The sequence below is a fragment of the Lipotes vexillifer genome, unplaced genomic scaffold, assembly GCF_000442215.2.
Source record: "Lipotes vexillifer unplaced genomic scaffold, Lipotes_vexillifer_v1.1 scaffold903, whole genome shotgun sequence".
Taxonomy (NCBI): Eukaryota; Metazoa; Chordata; class Mammalia; order Artiodactyla; family Lipotidae; genus Lipotes; species Lipotes vexillifer.
Genome location: NW_006791919.1, coordinates 1,903,016 through 1,912,614, shown reverse-complemented (window position 1 = coordinate 1,912,614; position 9,599 = coordinate 1,903,016). Strand labels below are relative to the sequence as shown.

The 9,599-nt window shown below is 39.1% G+C and overlaps 1 protein-coding gene across 1 annotated transcript in view; it reads left to right on the top strand.

Annotated features, from left to right (window-relative positions):
• The first annotated feature begins 80 nt into the window (after positions 1-80).
• NAB1 (NGFI-A binding protein 1) overlaps positions 81-9,599 on the top strand; it is a 43,575-nt gene continuing 34,056 nt past the window's right edge. The window contains exon 1 of the mRNA XM_007464963.1: positions 81-160. The gene's annotated coding sequence lies outside the window, so the exon portion shown is untranslated. The remainder of the gene's footprint in view (positions 161-9,599) is intronic.

Below are 9,599 nucleotides of genomic sequence, written 5' to 3'. Positions count from 1 at the left end.
GGAGCAGGGAGAGAGCGCCCACCACCTTTCCTTCCCCCCTCGATGGGAGCGGGGGCGTCCCGGCCGCAGCAGCCGACTGAGAGAGCCGGGGGCCGTCACTTCGGACTTGCTAAGGCGTCCTGGGGGAGAGCGCGCCAAGACCGCTGCAGCCGCTGGCCTAGTACGTACCAACTGGCTGTCCGCCAACTGCGGGATGCGTTCAAGCTCGTGCGACCGCGGGCGAACTTGGAGCGGCGGAGTCTCCGGGCCGCGCCGGCACCTGGGGAGGCGGGCGTCCAGGGCAGCTGGCCCCGCGCGGCCGCCGCCGGAAGGAGAGGGCGGCATCGGGCTCGTGTGGGCGATTCCCGGAGAAATTCGGTGCGCAGGGGCAGCGAGAAGAGGGCGAGCGAGGCAGCGGGGCCGACCTGTGCATTCTCCTCCCAGAAAGCCGGGGGCGCAGCGTCCATTCTCCTGACCCGGCTGGGGCCGTCGCGCGGGGCGCGGAGCGTGGAGCGGTGGTGGGTTGCGTGGTCTGTGGTGCGCGGTGGGTGCGCGCGCCGGCCCTAGAGTTTTGCAGCCACCTTCCGCAGGGGCAGAATCTTTTTGTTGCTTTGTTTACTTTGTAAGAGTGTTGCACTTAGAGCCTTAATTTTCGTCCTGGGTATCCTCTCCTTGGAATGTAGTTTTCTTTTTGAAAGCGGAAGGAGAGTTTTGTTTGGAAGTGGCTTACAGAAACTTGGCACTGAGGTGCGATGGAAGAGACTCGTGCTCGTTAAGGCCGAGTGTGGAATTTGCAAACACATGTGGGACATACAAGCTTTGGATGCAGTAGTCTGTGACCTTATTCATGGAGAAACGTTGCAAGTGCAATCACATGCTTATGGGCTGCATTGTCAGGGTTCACAAGGCGCAAGATATGAAACGACACTTCGAGTGAGCCTAATTGTTGTAAGATCTTGGGGGAAAGGATAATTGAATTGGAATATATTTGCATTTATAGGTTCCGCAGACCAAGTTTTGCAGCAGGTGATCAGGAGGAATCCTTGACTTGCATATACTTAATTCCTCACTACGTGAGATCCGGGAGGCATGGAAAATTTGGGGGTAGATGTCAATTTAAAATTTCCTTCCGAAAGAGTTGATTTGGAGTAACCTGTCACTACCAATTGGTTTGCCAGTGACGTGTCTGCAAACTTAAGGAGTGCAAAGATCAGAGCTGAGAGGGAGATACTCGGATCTTGTTTAAAAATATTTTGGCAGTTTTAATAGATAATATTAGATTGCATAGGAACTGAATTTTAAAAAGATTAGTCACGTAGGAAATGCTAGGCTGTTTTGTTAGAGAAGTGCGCACGCAATGAAATACCTTCTTAGATTTTCACTTTTTTGAAAAATTTCCCCTCTAAAACATACCAGATTATGACACGTCCTGATTTATGTGTGGGTTTTAAGAAGGAATATTGGGAGAAAGGATGCAGAGGATTTACTTTCTCTATTTTGGGTGGGGACTGATATTTTCCAGAAGACCTAAAAAGCTGCCTCTAGTCTAATCTAAGTGCCAGTAAAAGTGGCTGAGATTCAGGGGATATCCTTTTTTCCTCCATTTTCGAGCATTTGAAACATTTAATATTTTCGTTAAGTTTTAAAAATTAATGTTGTCCTTATAGGTATCACCTTGCATGTAAGTGTTCTCTTGAGAGTTTATAGATGTCTGGCAAGGTCAGCCTTCTTTATTCCTGTTTGACTATTAGTTATTGGAAAATCAAGTCTTGAAAGAAAATGTTAAGGAACCATTGGAAGCTTTCTTGTTTTAATTTTACTATTTTTAACATCTTGCACAAAAGTTAATATGCCATCCTGGTGTTGGAAAATTTTCGTTTTCCTTGCCTCTGGTGATTTCCTATTATATGTGAATAAATCAATAATAATAATAAAAACATGGAGGCAGTGTAGATTTTTATTTCATTCTTCCTGCTAATTGTGGATGTAATGAACATGACAGAAATCCTTAGGAATACTATAGCTGATACAAGGAAATTTAGTGAGCTTATATAGCTAATAAATAATTTGATATATCTGGTGAATACATCTTGTCTTGTTTCAGAATTATTAATAAAATTGAATAATCTCAGCTAAATTAATTTAAAAAAATTTCTTTTTTGATGACTAGTAAATATCCATTGCCCTGTAGAAAAGTTAATATATTTTCATTCTCCTTGTTGCTATTTGGAGAATCAGTTAAAGTATTAGATATTTTCTTTTAGTCACATATTAAGAGCATATTGATTTATTATTAAAGATTTTGGGTGTTTGTACCGTGGCTGCTTTGAAAGAAGAAATTATAATGTATGACAAAGTGGGGGAGACCTTTGAAGAATTTATTGCATGAACTTTAAAAATTTAAAGTAAAAGATGGTTGCATGGAAACAGAAGTATGTCAGGTTTTTGTGTCTGTTGATCTAGACTCTGTCCTAAGACTTGGGATTCATCTATTCCATTATGGTAAGTCAGGTTGTTTTTGTTGGTGCTATTCATGTGCATTATTGGAAATAAAAGCTTTGTACAATTTACCTTTAAGTGTGAAGCTGTATTCTGGATACCACAGAAGCATGATATATTTTATGTTACTTTCATGGAAATGACCATTTTTTAATATGTTTTGAACAGGTTAAGATCTTGCTTGTATAATCATCTTGTGTATGCATATTTCGTGTGGAGTTTATTAAAAATAATAAGGAATAAATAATGCCCACTTAAGCATAATACAAGGTTCCTAGCCCCTTTGCTTTGGATTTAGTTTTATTTTAACTGCTTTGTTCATTCTTTTTAGTAGAATGAAGAAGAGTACAATTATTATATTAAATGCAAATTTCCTTTTTGATCTGACATTTTCAAGAACTAGTGCAGTAGTAGAATATACTCCCTTAAACTTAACAATAGAACAAGTGGGAAATTAGAGAAGTTGATTTTGGGGGAAAAAGTAGCAATCCTCCTCAGAATTCTCACAGCTAAAACATACCATTAAGCTTTCAAATAGTTTTGCCATTTCTCAATACATTGTATTTAGAGAGTTGCACCTTAACTTGTACAGTATGTTAATTTAATAATTTTTAAAGATAAATTTCTGGGGAAAAAATGATAACGTTTATATGTACTGTGTGCATACTACATGCTCAAATGGCACTTAATGTATGTTGAATAACTTGACTGTTAGTTGATTGAAGAATTTCCAGCCATATTATATGAAATACTAGTGTTTACCTGTTGGTATCACAGCTAAGTTAATGTATAGTTATTGTTTAATTGCAAAATAAATCTGATTTTTTTCTAATTTTCATAAATTTAGGGTTATACACTAAAACTTTAATTAAAATTTTAAGGTTTATAAGAAATTTTTTCCAGCTTCATTCAGAATTCAGAAAAAATCAGGAGAGAACATTTTAAGTTTCCTAAATTACTGTTAATTCATTAGAAGCTATCTGTTTAATTCATAGCTATTACAGTAATAAGATCCAAAAATATCTTGACTTAAGATATATTCCTGCATGCTTATTAATAAATATGCCTAGTTAAATTGTTTGGTACTTGAAACACATACACAGGAGTGAGGACCTGGGTCGACCTGCTATCTTAAATAACCCATCATGTAACTAAACTACATTTAATTATTTTAGGTTGAGTTCTAGGACTGGGACAAAAATGAGAAGAATTCACTTCCTAGGCTTAAGGCTTATCCTTCCCTAAGCCAAATTTTGGCTTGTCATAAACCTTTCCAGTCTCAACCTGTAGTGTACCCATTGTACCCTTTCCCTAGGCTCCTATACCTTCAGGCTACATTCTCCCAACCTTGGCGATACTTCCAAGGCTTTAAACGCGGTCACTCGCCTCAGATTTCCTATCTCCTTCCTTGCCATTTCCCATCTCTAGCTTTCATTCCCTTAGCATGTACTGAATCTCATCTAGGTGTTAGAGGAAAACAGTCTGGTGGAACTAATTCACCTTAATCTGTAAGTGACTCATGAGCTAACGCTTCCCAAGTTTTTTCACATTTTTTTTAGAAGTCTGTTAAGAGGTTGCTGTTAACTTAGATAATTTTAAAGTAAAAATTTCAGGCTGTGTTGGGAGGCAGGAATTTACAGTCCTCTGCATAAATAAGTCAGATTTTACTAGGATTTTGCCCTTGGTTTCTCCCCACTCCTGGCAGAGTCTCTCTTCTTTGGAATGCCATGGACTTCATAAAAGTGTGTGTATACATATATATTTCCTGCACCACGAAGAGGAGGATTCAAGTGTAGTGTTCATGAATGCATTTGAGTCTAATGATCATTTATAGGATTGATGTTTATTAGGGGATAACATTTTAATTCGTCGAAACCAAGAGGAAAGAGACCTGGGATCTCTCGTGCCTGAAATTGACTTAAAAGGCTGCTTTGGGGGCTGGGCTAACATGATGTCTGTTGTTGCCGCAACCACGTGTGTTCCTGTAAAGGGAGAGCATCCGGCCATCTTATGGGAATCCACCACACAGGCTATAAAAAAGGGGAAGTATTGAGGATGAGAGAATGAAAAAGATTGTAGGTAAAGTAGCAGGTTGTGCTTTTGTTAGATTGGACCCTAATTTACACAGAGGTTATTCCTTTTGGAATATAAAAGGAGGCTGCTGATCAGATTCTGACTCAAACGTTGGGTTTCATTCAACAGAAGCCTTTATAGAGATGTTGTTCTACCTTGAACGCTTTGCTGGGAGTAGAGGGGGATAAAAGATGAATGAGAACTAGCCCCTACCATCAAGGAGCTTGTAGCCTAAGGTAACCAGTTCTACAGGACCATGGCAGTCTGCTTCTCTGTTCCATGGCTCCTTATGTATTGAAGACAACATTTGGCATAGCATTTATCAGAGTGGTTAAGTGTGTGCTTACTCGTCTGTATCCTGATTCTTAACAGTTTCTCTGTGAAGAACCATTTGAGGAAAGTCCAGTGTTTGGCACGAGCATAGGGGCAGGTTAAGGACCACAGAGGAGGCTGGACAGGTCTGGGATGCCTATATGAGTAGTTTGGATTTTTTCCTCCATGAAGTGGGGAGATTTGCATAGGTGAGTAAAGAGCCACACCTGTACTTTAGGAAGATAAAGTTGGCATTGCAGTATGGGAAGTATTGAAGGTGAGGTAGCTGTTTTCAAAGTTGGGGCAAGAAGCAAGGGGAAAATTAGAATTAGGTACTTTTGAGGCAGAGAAAGAAAAAGGGTGGTGATGTGGCCTAAGGACATGTAGATTGGAGGAAGGAAGAGGAAAACAGAAACATGAACGGATAAAGAAAATATGGTGTATACATGCAATGGAATATTACTCAGCCATAAAAAAGAATGAAATTCTGCTATTTGCAACAACATGGATAGAATTGGTGGGTATTTTGCTAAGTGAAATAAGTCAGAGAAAGACAAATACTGTATAATATCACTTATATGTGGAATCTTAAAACTACTGAATATGACAAAATGAAACAGACTCACAGATATAGAACAAACAAGTAATTACCAGTGTGGGGGGGGAAGGGGATTAAGAAGTACAAACTACTATGTATAAAATAAATGAGCTACAAGGATATATTGTACAGCACAGGAAATATAGCCAATATTTTATAATAACTATAAATGGAATATGACCTTTAAAAATTGTGAATCATTATGTTGTACACCTGAAACTTATATAATATTGTACATCAACTATACCTCAATAAAAATTAGAAAAAAAAGGAATCTCTACTTTTATTAATCCAGGGAACTGGAAGAGTAGTGGTGCAACTAAAAGAAATGAGAGTTTTGGGAAGAGCAGATTTGGGAATCTGGAAGAAGGGAGGAAAATGAGATAACATACTTGCTTTTGGACTTACCAAATTTGAGATGTTTGACAATCTCCACATGGTAGTTGAAATGCTGAATTATCAGAAAAAGTTTGGGTTCTCAAACTTTTCAGGTATGAAGATCACTTTTTAAACTAAAAAAAAAAAACAAGTACTCATTAATTTTGCTTAGTGTTTGTTGATATAATGGCAACAACTGTGAATTCAGTTACACTTTTAAATGAGTTTATTAAATCACAAAGTATTTATTTACTTTTATTTGCAAAGTAGATGTATATGTGTGAGACAGTGCTTGGTGTATGTTTGGATTTGAGAACACTTTGCAGGAACTCCACGAACCACTGGTCCAAGCTACAGATAGCAGTTTGGAGGTCAGTCTGTTATAGGTGATATCGAAGCCTGGGAGTGGACGAGATCATCATGGGAGAATATGGAAAGACAGTAGAAACGGGATCTAATATAAAACTTTGGAAAATTCCTGCACTTACAATAGAGTAAGGGAAGGCAACATAATATAGCAAAAAGTCAGGTGAAGAGTGGTTCAAGGAGTCATGTCAAGCTGCAGAGAGGTTAAAGAGAAAAGCTGGTGATCACTCAGGAGTCCTCGAGAGTTTTGATCGAGGAGTCAGGACAGAAGGCAGGCTGAAGCTTCTTGGAACAGATTGAGGCAGGTTTGAAGGAATAGTTCTTCTTTTCCCTTGTAACCATTAAAGACTCTGCCTTACTCTAAATCCTCACGTCCCAGCCTGGAGAAAGAGAAGTTTTGTTTCCCATGTTCATATTAAGTGCTGTGTTGTGGTTCGAGGACAAAGCTGGAGTTGACCAGTCAAGTTTTCTGAGCCAAACCAGCTCCTTATTTCACTTAGCATAGTTTAAATCTGGCAGATGACTGATCCTACCCCATAAGGAGCCAAAGTGAGTTTATTTTTAAAAGGTTCAGGAACAAATCATTACCATTTAAAATAGATCATTGAATAACAAACAACAACAAATGGCCTTAAATGAGTCCATTGTTTAATTCCTCTTTCTCTGGAACTGACCAGGCTGAGGAACATTTAAGCTGCTGCAAGTGGAGGTTTGCTGTATATAGGCCCTTGGTTTAGTTTTTGAATGAAGTTAAAAAATGGGTAACTGGTTTCTCTTAATTGTGGAATTTATAAAAAGGTCACACTCAGCATGATTGTTCCAGCATCTCTTGAACAGGCCAGGTAACTGGAGTTTGCAGCTGAGTAGATTTACTCTACTCGCAGCTTCCTATATTATATAGCATTGTGTTAGGATCCTTTTATGTTTACTTTAGATTGGAGAGATGCAGTTTTCTTTTGATTTATTTGACCTGCATGTTGAAGCATGAATAGATACAGAGTTTGTAAAAACAGAAAATCTCATAAAAATTTTCTTTTAAATCAGATCAAGTTAATGTATGAAGTGGTGGTTGTTTAAATTATCCCAACAGGCTTTGTAGGAAACTGAAACATTCTCTTAAAGCAAAAAGCTTAGGGAGAAAACTCCTTTCCCAGCAGTAAGTGTGGGCCTTTAGAAAGCCTCCTGGGAGTCTAAATAGTTCACTTATTTATCTTTCATCTGGTGTCTTGACTTTGGAAATGTACACTGGGTCCTATCAGTCCTTATGGGGATATTATAATCATAACTACTTTCTTACCAGAACATAAGGGATTTCTCTTAGGAACTAGTGGGTTTCCTTTCTTTCTGGGTAAAGATGAGAAAGGATAAAAGTTGAAAATTAATATTTTCTAAAATCTTTGCCTTATCTCAGAAGAATAAAACCTAAGTTTGGGTTTTTAGTTCTCCTTTAGTTTCTCTTTTACATTTGTCCATCATATATTCTTTGTTCTCTTATTGCTCATAAAAAGATTCAAGAAATCTGTTCTAGATTTTCTCATGTAATTTTTACTTTATTCCATAATTTGGGGGAGTATATATGGTGAGATAATTGATGACACCATAAATCTTGCAAGGTTACAGTCCTCTTATAAAAATGATTTTGTGTGTGTATGTGCATACATATATCTTTATGCATGTGTATAGATATTGTTTTGTGTGTATACTCGAGTTGAAAGCCTGTGGAGCTATTGCATTAGGTGTATGACGGGAAAGTAGGTTTCCTTTCCTCTACCTCAGACACTTTCTAGAAACCCTTCCATTTGGTTGTTCAATACAGACTTTAACTTGTGTCTGTAACTCCCAAGAGCTTGTTTTTGTGGGTTAGTGTCCAGCTGGATGATAGATTCTCTCCCCAGAAAGTCTCCCCTGGAGTGGGAGGACAAAGCAGATCCTCCTATGGGTGATTCAGAAGATGCAGGAATGTTTTTTCCAGAGAACTGAGGTGGTATGAACATGACGATGGTCTCAAACCTGTAGGAGTTCATGGTGCCCAGAGAGTGTACTAAATAGGGATCCTCTAGTGTAGTTTTGCCAAATTTGCCAAATCATGAGGGTCTGCTGAGATGCAACCCAAGGACCTAGGAAATTATATTTTTTCAGAAGCACCCCACATGATTTCTTGGCTGTCAGCAGACGTTTAGTGGGCTCAGATTCAGTCTTTTTTTATGTATCTTGGGAAGTCATCAGGTCACCTGGCAATGCCCTTAAAAAATAAAGAACCATAAAATTTGAGGAGGTCAGTAATTGATTAGAGCAGATTGTGGATGACACAGAGGTTCCAGGAGATGGGGGCTTCCCAGGAGTCAGTCCTTAGGGTGGTAGGGAAGTGCATTCTCCTTGGATGGGATGACTGAAACTGGAATTTTGGGTAGAATTCTGGTTGATGGCATAAAGCAGAAATCCCAAATGTGGTGATCTGGTGTTCCTAATATTCCTCTGCTTGTCTTATCTCGCAGTTAACAATTGCTCCTTACTTTCTGAGTTGAGAGTGGAGCTTTCACTTTCCTTTGGTGTATGTATTCTTTTGGCCTACTATAATTTTTGCCCTTAGAGGGCTATAGGGTCCTTTTAATCCTAAAGGTGCATTGATTACAAGTTTGTTTCTCTTAAATGGAAGTACTTGGCCAACTCCTCTTTGTCTGTGGAAGGTCTCCAGGCAACTGTGAATAACTTTTAAAGGCTGCTAAGAGGCCAAGCAGTGCTTTGCTGGGTCTTGTTCTGTCTCTTTAAAGGCAGACTTCTCTGCCTCACTTGAGCTCTAAAAAGTATTAGTTCCTTGTCTCTGTCTTAGGCTCTCTGCTGCTTCTTTGGAGGGATCTTCCACCCTCCTTGGCTTCATCCTCTGTCTGTAACCCTGAGACACACTTAGGCTCCAGTCTGTTATTTCGCACACAGGACAGTTCTACTTAAGCATTCTACCTTGTGCCATGTTCAAGTGCCATGTGTTTGAAAGGGAATTCCATCATCCCTGATTTTCTGTATCCCCAATGCCTGTTGCAGTTCTAGACATTTCCTCTCCTTTTCATCACTTACATCTAAGTGATCACCAAGTCTTGTCTGAATTTTTCCTGCCTCTTTTTTTCTCAGTTCCTAAATATACCACCTTCTATCTTATCAACTCCAGTTCATACTGAAATCTCTCATCCTCTGCCTGCCAGACTAATCTTGCTACTTTTTTTTTTATAAAATGGGAATTAACTATACCTATCTCACAGGGCTATTGTGAGGATTAGACATAATATAAAGTGTTTGTCATACAGTGTGACACAAAATAAGTATTCAGTGCATGGTAGCATAGTATACCTCTTACCCCCTTCGGAATTTGATTATCCTTCACTTTGCCTCTGTGTCCACA